Genomic DNA, 16,955 nt, shown 5'->3' with positions numbered 1-16,955 from the left:
CATAATTCATCACATGGAGTACAAAGTTGATCGTAACGACATTATAACTAAAATCGGTGTCAAACGTACATAAACTATCTATTGTAGGAACATTTTGACGGAGTGCAGGGGAGATAAGTGAGGAAAGTGAAATTGAATTTTATTTAGTACCCGGTAAATTGTTATGTATTTAGAGAGGACAATCAAAGTTTTATTGCACACATCAGATGAGATTAAATGTTTTGTAAACTAACCCGATTACAATAGAAGAATACCGCTGTCCTGTCTTGGGCTATCAAACCGATATAATACACAAAATGTCTGTCGTGGTGTCATATCATTCGAACTTTCAGAGAGACTCGATAGGCTTAGTGTGAAATGTTTTAAATTTTCTTTAACCCATCTGGCGAACTTAGGCTCATATTTAAAGGGGTATTAATTCTCATTCAGGATATGCAAACATTTCTTTAATCAGTTCTTGCCAGTTTAATTAAACCCACCGAGCCATACACCTGTTAAATGTACACCCAAACATTACATGGGAATTTTATACGTAAAATATCGTATTGAAATCACAGCCTTTGGCTTAAATTCCACAACATTGTAAAGTAGGGGATTAAAATTATAAACACACTGAGTACAAATGTTGTAAAACATAAGCATTAATTTACGTACTAACATTATATATGTATACATATGTTGAATCGGTTTCGTATAGGAGTATATGTGCGACTGTATGTGTGTTTGTAAACAAGTATTTTATATCTGAAAATTATACTCTAAAAGGATGTTCGATTTTTTGTAGTGTTGGAAAGACACAATTTTAATGTAAAATAATACTAATACACCACAAAGCATCAATTTTCTATATATTTTCCGTTTCCGATGTTTTAAATATTCATAAATTGAATAAAACCTGGGTTTTAAACACATAAAATACCGAATACTGTGAGTCAATAGTTTTGATCAATACTAGATAAATATAATGTAGATGGCAGTTAGAATACATTAGAGTTCCACATCTCATTAGCGTGATTTTAATGTCGACTAGGAATATTGGGAAGGGTGAGATACTATCACCCTTATGTATATGTATGGGTTGTAAAGGGCCTATATAGGTTTAAAGAGCCTGGAGGGACTCTGTGTTCCATCTCGGTAGTTTGATCCCGTGTCATATGTATGTGGTATTCTCTCCATGAACAGATAACAAATTACTTCAAATGACTGCTCTCTCCCCCCAGGACACCATTCAGTTTTACAGCAGTAAGTGCTACCTACACGCACATACCTATTCAGAACCCTTCTAAACATTAATTGGCTTGTAAAAGCATTTGGAATAGGACAAATGGAATGACTTTGAATTCCTTTAATTCTATCAACGATCACTGAACAAGACTTAATGAATTATATTTAGATAATTTCAAAGGCAATTCGTGACAGAGAAAGTCAGGATTTTAAAACAAAAAAAACCCACAAGTTTCTTTCTTTTTCGCAATGACATTTTAATGAAACCAATATTTTATGTATTTTGAAATAATTTAATGCATTAAATGCGTACGTTATCTATTAATGAAATATTCATGGTATATTGATATATATATATAATATATCATTCTTTTGTGATTTTATAGCATAAGTTATCCTCAATGGAGAAAAGGCCATTATCGATTATTTTAATAATTTGGTAGTCCATCCTATCATTAGAAAGGCCATTAAACTGGTGTTATGAATTATATAGGAACAGTCGATGGCCTGACCTCCATTAACTCCACATTGTATACAGTATTGTATATTGTATATATTGTATTGTGACTTAAATTATGTTGATTCATTTTCCTTCAATTACTTCCACAATACTATTTTTTAGAATTGATAAAAACAAATAACATAGAATATAAAACAATTTCTATAATGCCAGTTCAGTCAAAAGTTTTATTTTAGATTTTAATTTAAAGTTCATGCACGCTTTTTTTTTGTTTCGATTATTCTCGTTGTATTTAGTAAATTTGAATTGATCGTCTTGACTTGCGTTAAAAAGACTGTTGTACGCCAATAGAAATAAACCATAAAGTATTATTCAAAATTGATTAACTGAAGATAAGATTGACACGAAACATCTTGAACATTTTTAATGGGTTAAATTTATGGTAGAGGGAGAAAAACCTTGTTCAGACGTGTCTAGGCAACATTTAAAAGTCATTTTTAAATGTTCAATGCAAATCTTAAGAGAAGTATTTTAACATTACTCTTTTAATTTTTTAAAGATTCAGTGAAACGTGGCAAGTTATAATTGGGTGATTGAGCGATTCGATGTTTTCTAAATGATTCTTTCTAAAAGCAGTATAGTGACATTTCAAACTTGGATTATGCCGGAGGTGAATAAAAACTTTGTATTCAAAATTCTCTACAAACCGGACATGGAATATTTGTACCCGCCATCAATTTCTTTTTAGAAAACTAAACACAAATTTTGTGTAAAAAAAACTGTAAGAGATTTATATTCTATAACTGATATGTTTGTATATGTGTGTGGTTGTGTGCGTGTATGTTCGTTTTGTTGCTTAAACATCATTTGCCTGTTCATTGAACCATGTCAATTTCTAAATAGGTCACAATTGAGTGAACATAGTTGTACCTTGAGTAATTGCTCTCAGGCTTATCGATATATTGAAGTGAAAGAAACCCCCAACCATAGCAATCAATGCAGCTGTACGGACAAGAGTGTTCAAGTCATTTCTGTGGTATGGGTTGACCGACTGGTTCTGTCATGTCGACGATTCACTCACTATTATGTGTACACCAGCCACGTCGCCCGGCATTCGGAATATACGTATGTGTGTTAAAATGTGTTCATTAGGCAATTCACCACCAGAGGGAAATATCTATGTGACTTCGACACAAGAAATCATTCTGAATGGAAATATCTTAAGGATGGTGTCATACATACAGGGTAGACTAGGATAATGTGGCTCATCATAATCGGAGAAAAGTGAATTTACCTTGAAGTCAACGTTATATGATTATCCTATAGTGCTTTGTAATGGATTTCACAGCTGACGATAATCTGCTGGTTTGATTTAACTTCTTGTGCGCACAATATTTTTTTAATTTTATTTTTGAATCCAGATGAAGTGTAGCTAAATTTAATATATGATAAAATTACCTGAAGCGCAGCACATCCACTCATGAAAAATAACGAAGCCATTATCTAGGGATAATTTGACAGCCATTCGATATATTTTAGATAATATGTAAGGCAAAGTGTTAAAATTTAATAGCTTTGATAAACTAGATCGTCCAACAATTGGTTCATGTGACAAGCAATTACTGTCAAATCGTCAATGGCAAGAATAAAGGAATGCAGTTTTACAATTAACTTTTGAAATAACAGTATATTTAGTACCAAAAATTAAACTAAATATAAAAGAACGTGCCAGTGACTTTCTCAGTCAAGGTCAGACAAACTGTACTATAAAAGTGTTTTACCTCTTTGTATATTCACAGGTTCACTGGCGCAATTGAATGGAACTGGAAAGCGAAAGTTGTTCGATGGCTTGTTGGATAGAATTGATTCATAATACAAGAATTAACGCGTGGAGTTATCGTTCATGTAATAGAAGGATGAAGGATTCCGTTCATGTAATAGAAGGATGAAGGATTCCGAAGATGTGTTATAATTATGGAAGGATATTGTCAACAACAAGAGGAACGAAGAAGGAGGATGGATTCCGAAGAAGACGGCCCTAGTTTTGTCTTTGGTTATCTAGCTGTATGATTGTATCTGATATATCATAAAGCTAGGTTACCAAAGGCAAAAATGGCGGTCCAATCCTGCCCTTAACTTTTACTGGACGAATCTGCATGCACTCTCTTTCTGTCTTTCCTTTCGTGAACTAACCTGTCCTTTCTTTCTATACATAATACGAAGTTTTGCATGTTTAAGATTGTAAACATATAAGTGTATCTGGAAATTTCGTAACCAATAACCAACTGTTATATTTCAAGTTTGGAGTAAAATCTCTATATCTTTGTGTCATTAACGATATTCGAGTGAAATCGTAATCACAATCCTGTTGGACAATTATTTATTTAGTGATATAGGATCATTAAGTTTAGCAATTGTTTACCCAGGGGCATCATGGTGATGTTCCATTAATTGCTTCGACTGAAATGCTGGTAAGTATTGATTTATATGTATTCAATGAATGGCTTTGTTTTGAAATTGAACAGTGAACCCTAATAAAGTATTTGACCATATCACACGACCTTTTGATTGTGTTCATTACTTGCATGGACAATTTATATGAGAAAAAAGTAACACCAAAAATGTACTCTTATCTAAGAGTACATTTTTGTCAAGAGCCAGCACAGATGGGAGTTCGTTCAACGCCATCATTTGTTGAGATTACAAAAAAGATAAAATACGCATATATATATATTATATATATATTACAAATGCTTAGAATGTTTAAAATATTTTTGAATGAATAATGATTTCTTTATCGTTATTGTTTTATTGTCTTTCAGCATTAAGTCAAAACAAATAATCGCTGTAAAATAACGATTGGAACCATAGAATCATGTCTTAGAAAATGAGCCTTTGTGTCTCTCCTATCATATCAGCTGTGCTTGTTTGTCGACAAAACATAATATAATTGTGCTCTACAATATATCATGAAATAATCGTGTGTGCTGTGTTCGTTGACTTGAGCTTTGAAGCTGGAAGTGATAAATACTTAGATCAGTAAATCATATTTCAGATTTCAATGTTTGACACTTTTTTGCATAGCAACTTAGAAAACCAAAAACAACGAACTTATACATACAACGACATCTTCATGGTATAATGAACGCAAATAATGAGAACATTTTAATCTCAATTACCAGTAGTTGCGAACCAACTTAATTTTGTGAAAACTCAATGTCGGATTTTTATTTTTCGAAAATATATTTATTTTCACTAAAAATTAATTTCAGACTTTCTATCATATCTATTTAAAACAAACAGTTTAACAGCAATTGATTTTCACGAAATCTAATTGCTCGCAAAATGCGCAACAGTAACGCAAAATTAGTTGGTTAACAGCATTTCAACCTCCGAGGTAGAGACCAAAGAAGGCGTGTCAATATAACTGAGTAATCTATGCTAATTGATACTCTCCTAGGAACAATGTCACATATGTTAAACTACAAATTAAGGGATGGTATTCATTCATTGGCTCAGCCATAAATGATATCTATCTTCAAAGTATCAATTAAAGCTTTGCATTTTAGACAAATTCTTAAAATTTAAAACTCTTCCTTTTTAAACACGCCTAATATGTAATAATTATTATGCTGTAAGGTTGATTATTAGCTCTGTGCATATTTTGTTCAAAATCAATAAACATGGTATTTTCATTAAATGACTTTGAACTCATTGTATTTTCTTGTGATAAACTTAGGAATAACATTATTGTTCATATTTATAATGACATCATTTTGCATTATATAATCCAATAATATTTCACTTAATGAACAATTGCCATTTAACATCATAGACAAGTCGTCGCAAAATTAAGTCAAATGACAGCAATTAATTATAAATTGTGCTTTTAATTGAAACCTAGGCAAGCAAAACTTTGCTAAGTGAAAATGTTAAAAAAAACAATTGTGCACTTCATATCTATATGGATTATTCAAGGATGTCATAATCACATTTAAATTATCAATACATGGTTTGTATATGGGGCAATTTTGCAAAACTCTATATCTTATGTTAAGAATTTAAAAATCGAAGTCTAGTCCAAAGTTTAAATGACTAATTTCAATTCATTTTGGTAGTCAACGCATTGTCCTAAGCGTATTTCTAATGCCTGCTTAACATAAAGAGTAGCAAATACACCCTACATTAGAATAAAAAGGTATTTAGCAACCAATGGCGTGACGTCACGTCTCGAGGGAGTCGTAACGAAATGGCAACCACTTTGTTTTTTCACGTTGAGATTCTTCGAAGTGTAGGTTGGCGTTGTTATGTGATAAGTATCTTAAAGGTTTAATTCCAGACAAGATTTCATCAAACTCGTCTCGAAGTTTAGCCAAGACACACAATATAAAATCTTACACTTATTTCATAACATTTCATATGAAATGAACAACCATTTATGATCCTATACATATATATATATATAAGTAATAGATACGATTACCATGTGATGTCTTCCATGATTTAACATTATTGTAAGGATCCACGTGGTAAAGACACAGACGTGCAGACATTATAAACACAATATAGAAATATACACGACACACAATAGATATCAATCAAGCACCTTTAAAATTATATTCTATCAAAATAAAAACGTTTTAGTTTTAAATCAATTTACGTAATATCAAGACCGTATATCTTGATTCGAAACTTGTGATACAAGCAATATGGCTGAGAGGAGATTGGTTAATTGAAAACTTCGGTCTAAAATAAGTCATTTGCATCGTATATGTAACTGTAATAAATGTCATTTTAGTGACGAGGTAACAGTATCTCAATGCAATACGAAATAGATTTTGGCATGAATGAAGGTAATAAATCCGGACGCTGTATTCTTACTTGTAAAATACACATCTCAGGTATACACCCCTTTTACCTCGTTTCTTTACTTACAGTTATGTTGGTTAAACTATTTCCAGGGAATTTTAGACCATTATATTCAGTAGTGAATCGTAACAAATCGCTTCATTATGCAATATTTCAAATGGAAATTTAGCATGTCAAAACGTATGGCAATGACCAGTTTTGAGGTATCAAATAGTATTTAGATCGCACCTTCTAAATTCCCGAATTAGTATAGTATCAATGATGTAAGTATCATTGTGACATCATCATCATGGGATCTGTAACAATGTAAGGTAACAAGGTAATAAATTGTTTTAAAATCAATTTTTGATCTAGATCTGTATGGCGTGTCATCGATGAAGCCAAGGACGCTTATCCTTCAATAACATCTGGTTCTGTCCTTTTTATCGGATTTTTCCTAAAAATCGTTTTGTTTAGTATTTGCCATGTTAAACTCAATTTTGAACTATTTACGTATACTATAAGCTAGCATTCTTTCGCGAACTATTTCCTTCGCGAATTCCGCGATTCAAGTAAGTTCGTGAATGTGTATATCCGTGAAATATTATAAACAGCATTTAGATTGACAAGAATTTCTGATAAGAATTTCCATTTAATCTTTAACCCGCAAATATCAGAATTTGCGATTATTGTATAATGAAAATCGTGAAAATTAGTAGCTGCGATAGAAAGTTGAATTACAGTTAAACAACTTGTACGAAAATTGTCGACACACACGCAAACTAATAACTGTCTTTAATACAAGGATAAAAAATTACATCAAGATACCTTTAATGAACCAAGGAAGGTAATAGTGACTACAAAACAGTAGGCCATTTCTGTTTCATTAACGACACCCATCGTAAGGAGGAGTGAACCTAGACTGAAGTATAGCATGTAAGTATAATATACGTAACTTAAGTTTTCTATATAATGAAAAAGACCATTAGTAACATTTACAGACATGTATGTTTGAACATATTTTATGAGTATTAACATGTGATAGATTAGATGGATACAATATAGAGCATAGTAAAATCCAAGGTAAAATCATTTAATCTCCATGCAAATTCAGTTGTTGGCATTGTGCATTAATAAAATTAAAACGGCGTTGCTTCGATCGAAATACATGGAGGATAGGATAGGATAGGAAGGACGGTCGAACGGACGGCCGGACGAACAGATAGACAGACACACATATATAATGCAATTGCTAGATGTTGCTGTGACCTAGATTTGCCTGAAGTGTTTCGCTGAAAGATTTTTGTTGATATTTGACGCAGATTTTTATGGTGAGTATCACTGTGACCCAGATTGTATGGTGGGTATCACTATGACCCAGAATTTTATGGTGGGTGTTACTATGACCAAGATTTGTATGATGTGTATAAGTATGACCCAGATTTGTATGGTGGGTATCACTATGACCCAGAATTTTATTGTGGGTATCACTATGACCCAGATTTGTATGATGGATATCACTATGACCCAGATTTATATGTAGGGTATCACTAAGACCCAGATTTGTATGGTGGGTATCACTATGACCCATATTTGTATGATGGATATCACTGTGACCCAGAATTCTATGGTGGGTATCACTATGACCCAGATTTGTATGGTGGGTATCACTATGACTCAGATTTGTATGATGGGTATCACTGTGACCCAGATTTATATTAGGGTATCACTATGACCCAGATTTGTATGATGGGTATCACTATGATCCAGATTTATACGATGGGTATCACTATGACTCAGATTTGTATGATGGGTATCACTATGACCTAGATTTATACAGTGGGTATCACTATGACCCAGATTTGTATGATGGGTATCACTATGACCCAGAATTTTATGGTGGGTATCACTATGACCAAGATTTGTATGATGGGTATCACTATGACCCAGATTTATACGGTGGGTATCACTATGACCCAGATTTGTACGGTGGGTATCACTATGACCCAGAATTTTATGGTGGGTATCACTATGACCAAGATTTGTATGATGGGTATCACTATAACCCAGAATTTTATGGTGGGTATCACTATGACCAATTTTTGTACGGTGGGTATCACTATGACCCAGATTTGTACGGTGGGTATCACTATGACCCAGATTTTAATGGTGGGTATCACTATGACCAAGATTTGTATGTAGAGTATCACTTTCACCAAGATGTGTATGCCACATAAAGTTGTGACCCAGATTTGTATGGTAGTTGCCGCTGTGACCAATATTTGAATGGTGGATATAGCTTTGACCCAAACTTTTGAATGATGAGTGTCGCAGTGACCGAGATCTGCATGACAAATGACCGTTGCGAAACAAATGAAAACGGCCTAACGTTGCTGTGATTAAATCAGAGATAATTTACTTTGTTGAGTAGGGTACCCGATACCTACTCATGCTATCGGGGAAAAAAATCGGTCATTTTGGTATAAGGACAATACATGTGTCACCGTGCCACCCGACCAAGCATTCAAGATATATCACATGATATATATTTTGACTCTTTGCTACAGAATTTACAAATTGTGTTATTATCATTTAGGAAAATAAAATGAATAACTATAACGTTACATTTTAGCGTGTTGTCGACAACTTAAACCACAGACGATGCCAACATATCTAGAAGTCAACATCACAGCCCAGAGAAACAGAATACTGTGTAGACATCAGAACTTTCAACATTTTATCTCGGCTTTATATATAATTACATCAGTATCGATGTTTGGAAGCTTTCATGCCTTTTTCTTGTGCCGGTAGCGCTTTCAAGAAAGATATAAACCTAGCAACAAGAGAACAGAAATAAGCTTGTGAATAACCAATAACTGAAACTCAGAAATATTATAGAGGTTTGATGTCCTGAAATGTCGAGATCACTGTTACGATAACATCTTCACAGCATCACTTATTATATAACCAATTTTCTTACTTTCCAGTCTGGAAAACATTTATGATCATTTGGCTTTGGGAATGCACATCTTGGAAATTTTAACAAATGATTTTACCTAAAATAGAAACGAAACGAAACACAGTTAATAGATATACATGTATCCTTCGCGTAAATGATTTAATTTTATTATCACAGCTACAACTGCGTGTACTTTAAATCTTATTAAAATTTATTTTCGACTTTGATATCGCAAAATTCGAGTTCGGAGTAAAATCGCAAAAAAATCAATTTCTGCAATTTTCTACATAAATTCAAATTATTTCTTTTGTCTGTCAAAACTCATTAAAGGTACATAGTGGACAATATTAAAACGTCGAAAGAGATAATTGCTTTCTTTTTTTATTTCAACAAATGTGTCGTTAATGGAATCGCAATTAACCATCCAAATCATGTTAGGAACATATTAGAAGTGTAATATATAATATATTTAATACAAAATAACCAATGTTTAGATTCTATGACTCTATTAATGTCTTATTGAATTTAAGATTCACAACAAGATTATTTGTATATGTTCTGACTCAAGTTATTTTTGAACAGTCCATGAGAAACAAATACATTGATACAAATTTTCGTCTTAATTAAATTCTACATGCATTATCAAATTAACGAGACATTGAATATGTATTGTGTGTTTAATTACTTCACAATTACATACAAAACACAGGCCTCGGTGAATGCTGTAAATTGGGACTGTTTCAGAATAACTTTCCCTACATAACTGCGTTTACATTTGACATTAAGCAACAATAGATATTTCTACACTATTGCAATAAGTAGAAATTGATTAAAATTTATATTTAGTTTCTATTTAATTATAACAGAAGTTAAATGGTTAGTATCAAGCATATTCCAAAGAACGTCTGATTAGTCTATAGAATGAGATGCATTATTAAAATATCTTAATGAAAAATGGTGAACTCGATAAGTATGGTGCAAGTGTTTTAATTTGAATGTTATCGGTAAATAGATATTATTAAGTGAATTTCATTAAACATTCAAACAGTAATATTTTATGCTGCTTTATACATTTTTTTTGTTATCAGCTTGCGTGACATTAGCAAATATAAATAAATTAAATTCAAAATTCATCGTCAATGAATCACAAGAAAATATGATATTTCTAAAAAAAAAATGCTGACAAGTCCATTATCATCGTATTCCCTATCAAGGCATACATGTACATGTAGTATGACCTTTGTTGGGCGTAAAAGCTGCAATATTTATTGCTAGGATGTACTCATGTAAAACCTTGATCGATCACGTGACTCCGCACATTCTTAGATATCTGATGAATTATATATCCATAGACAGATACCACGCACGCCACTCAACTTGCCCAATTATCTGATTAATGAACTTTTAATTAACACTCTGCTTAGTGATGCGAAACAACTCACTGGTTGTGTAGTAATGAACTAAACTTACTAATCTCCATAAATGATCCAAATTTATAGATTCAATTATTTGATGGTATTCATGAAAACAAATATAAAACAAAGATACCGTCATATTTTCCTATGCAAACACGAATACATTTAACGTACAATCTATATATAATATGTATAATAATTAGCAGGCATCCAATAAACATTGAATATCAAAATAAAATTTCCTTAAACTGAAACTGTCAATCGCTCTTTCTGACTTTTTCAAAATTTCTAAGCCACACAAGTCTGCCATGTTACCAACAAAAACATCTCTCTGTGAAAACAATAATTTCTGGCGTGTCTTTCGAATCAATTAACTAGTGCAATTTTATGCTTGAAAGCGTACATACGGTTGTCAATGTGGCGTCCCTAACCTCAGCACCGTTCCATCATGGTATTTTATATTACAGGCACGAAACGGAGGACTATCTGTACACCAGGTAAATCCGATAGAAAGAAAGTGTGGTTATATTCCTCTTTTTATAAGTGTTTTCTACCATGCATTAAAACAATAAATTCTCTCTTCAAGGACATCTCAGTTGTATTTGAATATGCGTGTTCGTACATCTTCTGATTTATGGTGCTATTAAACTATACAATAGGTTACCCCGCATCGTTTTGACATACTTTGAGTAACTGAATAAATTCTAGTAAATTAGACAATAAAAGAGAATTAGAACAATAAGTCAGTCAGCATATCCTGGTACAATTAAACCTATCTATAAAGAACATCCGAATGACCATGAAAACTTATCTTCATCGCCAAATGGTACTTATACACATGTTAAATTATGTTGACATTTACCATTGTAGGACCCCAAAAATGTAGTCGTATTAAGCAGGTTATCTTTATACAAGTATAGTCGCTAAGGCAGATTTGAATGTACATGGTATTGTATTCGTCTTTAAGCTACTGACTTTTTCATGTCACTTGTAATATCTTCACCTTTGATAGAAGGTTGACACGAAATGATTACTTTTTTTCATAATTACAAGTTATCATGTTGTAGATTTCCATTTTAGCGTGGTCAGTACTTGTTAGTTTCATTTCTATAACGCTGAAAATCATCTTAAAATCATATATCCGGCATAATAGGTGGTATGTTATACAAATTAAGTGTCTTTATCCATGAATTTCCTATAAATATTTAGAAATTGTAAAAATGATATACGCTTCTCATGCTACAGCTTATGCTTAAGGAATACCATGCATTCCCTTTTTAGATAAATTCTATCGGCAATATTTGTATACAAATAGCCAAATGTTACAAATCCTGAAACAAAATGTTGACTTTAAAACATATCAAACAGTAGGTTGGAACAAAATCTCATTTTGACTGATGAACATCGCTAGCATATTTCATAGCAAAAAAACGAAACAATTACAAATTGCACTCATTGAACATCTCAATATTATCTGTTTAACGCGCATGCTCAAAAGGTTTGTGGTATGATGTTAGTTGCAGAGCCACGCGAACCGTGGTTGGCGCCTCTATTGAACTCTGTGAGTGTTGCCAGCCTGCCAAACCTTACGAGATTGGCCTGGCGCTTGCTGTGACGGCACATCAAAGGGATGGTATAGTTTATGTCGCCGCCTCTGTCTGCAGTTCCGGGGTTTGATGAGGCGACTTAGGGGGGACAGAAAATTCACGATTTCCTTCCTTGGTGATGCCTTCAAAATACATTAAAAAAGATTAATGTATATTTGATTAAGTAATATGTTATAGCTGATTCCAAAGGTACATAATTGATATAGTATTTGCATTTTTCTGTCTTATAATATGCAACAGATTCTCCAATTGTATTATTGATAAAAATGTTTAAAAAGCATCAAAGGAAAAAAAAAACATATTTGAATTCAGACAGATGCAACCCTTTGTACCCGTAAGGCATTAAGTGTCAATTCATGTTAAATAACATCAATCAAGGAACCAAACACAACTAAATGCAACAAATAACGGATATGGTTTCGCTAAATAGACACGAAGCATTGAAACCAAGGCTAGTGTTCTCTAAAGGCAGGGAATTATTCTGTAACAGTCTGTGTCGTTTATGGACGTGCCAGAATTAGGCGGTAAACGGAAGCCAAGGCATCTGGACAAAATACAATCACAAACGGACAGAACCTGGGTTCATCATTTGAACTCCACAAAAATCCACTACAGAATATTTAGGAGTAATATTTCGGAATACATTAACCGTGCATACACTCGCAATGGCTACCGCGCATCTGATCCCAAAATGACTGAATGCATATGTAAAGTACAAATAATTTAGGTAAAGGATATTTACTGTAAATATTTTTTGCACGATTAAATTTTAGTGCAAAGATGATTTTGAACATGTTGACGCAATGGTGAATTCGTGTATACCCAAGAATTGCAATATTAACAATATATAAGAGATATGTAGGGCTGAATTGTTTGTGCCAAAAGTGCATAAAATTGTCTACCTTTACAGTATGAAATATGCTTAAATATGTGGTGTGTTTGAAAATTATTGGGGGTTCTAGCACATGAGATGAAATATATGTTGCACACCAAACATTTACACAACATTTGTCTTTGGTATTATCACATATTCTGTTATTACAAAACATTAGCTAGTTTAGTAACAACATATAGCAGGTCATTTACGTTGGCTAAACTTTCACAATTTTAACTAATAAGGACAAAAGTAAATTTTAGAAATTTTGAATTTTCGCCACCTGATTGTAAACGTATGCTTCAACCATTTTCTCAAAAATATGCTAATCAAACTTCCGCCTGCATTGTAATGTAAAATTAACATTTCCACCAAAAGATGTAAATATAATGTTTTCCACGAAGACTTTTTAGTAGGCAGACTAAACAATTCCACAGCCAAAGAATCATGTAAAACATCAAGTACAACATTACAGGGACTGGTCAATAGTATGATCAATTGTTTGTTTGTTTGTTTGATTAATTAACGTCCTATTAACAGCTATGTATGATCAATGTGGAGAAGATCAGACTATGCTTAATTAAAAGCTGTATGGTCTATCACTTCCGCTCTTTTTGTCACAGTGAAAACTGTTTAAGTGTTATACATATTTCTCTCCGTCTGCCTGAGTTTTAAACTTTCTAACTTTACCATTTTTTATAAAGTTTCAGTACTGGAAGTATTTTCAATTATAAAAGTAAAAAGTGTACACGTGAAAAATAGGCTCGAAAGATGCCGAATCATTCCGAATTCTTCCGAACGTCGTCGCGACAATCTCGAAGTAACACGAGAGTTGTAAAACCAAGAGAAAATGTCAAGATGTTTTTCATTAAAAAAACATGTGGTCGACCTCAGCAGACTGGATCTACAAAGAAAATAATGCTCGCACATTACAATATTTGATACACACAATATTTTACGGCACTGTTTCAAATATTCATTCTGTGTACATATACCAGCAAGATTTGCTCATATTAGCCAGAAGGAAAACGTACACAAACACATGTGCTCTTACGCTAGTTACCTGGCTGACCACGTACAGGTCGTGTCGAACGTCATCATGTGATACGATTCGGAATCCGAAAAAACCCGAAGTCACTGAACATGGCGGTGATTGAAGGCATTTTAATTCAAAACCAGGAATATATGATCCCTAGATTCCGGCTTTCTTATAGACCGACACATGTTTTGGGGAGCTAAATCATCAAGTTACATGTCAACGTTCAAACATCTAATGTTTAAGTAAAATTTCGTTACAGTGAAATTAGCATTAACAAAACTCGAATATGTGCAGTTTATATTACAATAAGGTCGTATGCTAAGCGTATTTAGAGTTTTTTCAAATTATGAAGTGGTTGCTTCCAATACCTGCTTAGTAACATACCCATATTCTACGTAAGCTCATGAATCTGTTAGATTTTTCCGCAGAGTTTCCCATAACTCTAATGATAATCATGATCTGAATTATGACTTGGTGTAGTAGTACCTATATACATGAATGTGAAACCTGTTTACCGATACCAAGTTAGTCCGCGCGGGAAAATTGACACTGAATTTAAATGATCCAGAGTAGTAATGAAATTATCAAAAATTTAAATGATTGAATTATTAATGGTAAAATGAAACGTTATTGAATAATAGAGCTTTTGTTGCCCTTTCAAATTATTTATATGGACTATTTTTATCACATTGCCTTTGGCTGTTCAAGTTTAATGGTTAAAGCAGGAAATTCAACTGTTCACTCGCAACTAAGATATCTTTTACTCTGAAATTGAAAAAAAAACCATGTAAATATATAAGAATTCAATTATAGTTAGATTGTGATTATTGAAGATATAAATGCAATAAGGATGGCAAATAAATATGCATAGCGTCCTATTTATTTGCTTCCCGTGTTGCATTTATATCTCCAATAATTGCAATCTTTCAATTCTTTAATTGTTAAAGACGATATATAAAAACGTGACAGAGGGCAAAAGAAAAATTCAGGAAGATAAAGATCGTGGCAAAGAAATATTATTTGCATTATTGTGATAATGTTGTAAATAATCTTTATCTGACGTGTGTGGCGCGTTCTCTGTCTGACTGTCTGGATAAGCATTAAGCGTTACCCTGGATATATCCTAGATTCATACGGTCATACGGTAGGTATACTCAATTGAGCAAATGTTTTATTATAAACAATGAACTTTCAAAATGTCAATTTCCTGTTTAAACATCTATCATGTAATCGACTTTAAGTTTGAACAAAATGTTCGATATGAATTTTGCATTCTTAACTGTATTAAGAAAAGTCAAAGTTTAAGTATATGACTCGTTTTAGTGGCCTTTTCGTATTATCACGGAGAGATCCTAGAAATTATTGTATGGTCAGGAGAGTTGTAAAGCTACTTAACGAGGATTTTTTTTCACAATGACTGAAACATTCTAGAATTTAGAATAGCTTCAAAAAGTTCTCCAGCGATGACTAAAACAATTTGTGATGTTTAACTCGCGGCAATATCCAAACGTTTTAAAACACACTTGTGACAGGAAAATGCTCTCCAAAACCACAGATATGTTATAAAAAGGATCCAGGTAAAAACTACAGTCAATTTGATTCGATTATCATACCTACTGCTTCTTACACTTTGTATGCATTATGTGAATACTTCGTATGTTTATCATACAATTACTGAAGTTCTTGTCCGTAAACCTATCCTCTCGAAGTCGTCCAATATACGTCTGTGATCTTAAATCATTCATCCGTAAAATGACTCTTCTGATGTTTGGTAATTTATCTATTTTTGCACTCAGTTTTCAATTCAAATGACAATATATTCTCTAATTTAATCATGTATCAGCGTGTTTGTCGTACGTGACATGTTTGAATACTACCTGGTCCAAAATTAAGATAAATAGATATGCTATTTCAACTTAAATTTGTATGAATGCCTCTTCCAAAAAGTATCTTAGATTCCTTACAAGTTCGTGTTTTCGTTTGCTGGCATAAGTGTTGACAAAAAAGGCTAAAACACAGCACACAATAAATGAATAAATAAATAAGTATTTACTACTGTTAGTGTTGTTTCGTTAAAGTGATCAGTAATACACATCTATATGTCCATAAAGGTTCAAGTTTGCTATGCCTTTCTGAGTGAGCAAAGCGGTTGGTAGTAGGCTTCATGATTCAGTGGTCAAATAAAATCACCAAATGGAATACCTTTTAGCGTAGGTGTAAACCTACCGATCTGTAGACTTGTTAGCTTAACGTAGAACTCTCAAAAAAGTAAATGTTCGTTCAAACGGTTTTTGCATTGTTTAAAACAATTATTTACCCAAGGAATTATGTTTATATGCCGAAATATTTAAATTCTTAAAGCATGTACATAAAATGTAACAAATCATGCAGTGTAACAATTATTCTAAAATATTTCGTTAAGCTAACTTAACTTGAAGTTTTTGTTGATCAATACATTGGTTTGTCCTTAAACAGGGTAGACCAATCATTTTACTACTTAAACGACTCGACAGTCCAGCAGCTCTATTA

This window comes from Argopecten irradians, chromosome 10 (assembly GCF_041381155.1).
Source record: "Argopecten irradians isolate NY chromosome 10, Ai_NY, whole genome shotgun sequence".
Lineage (NCBI taxonomy): Eukaryota > Metazoa > Mollusca > Bivalvia > Pectinida > Pectinidae > Argopecten > Argopecten irradians.
This window is presented reverse-complemented; position numbering follows the sequence as displayed.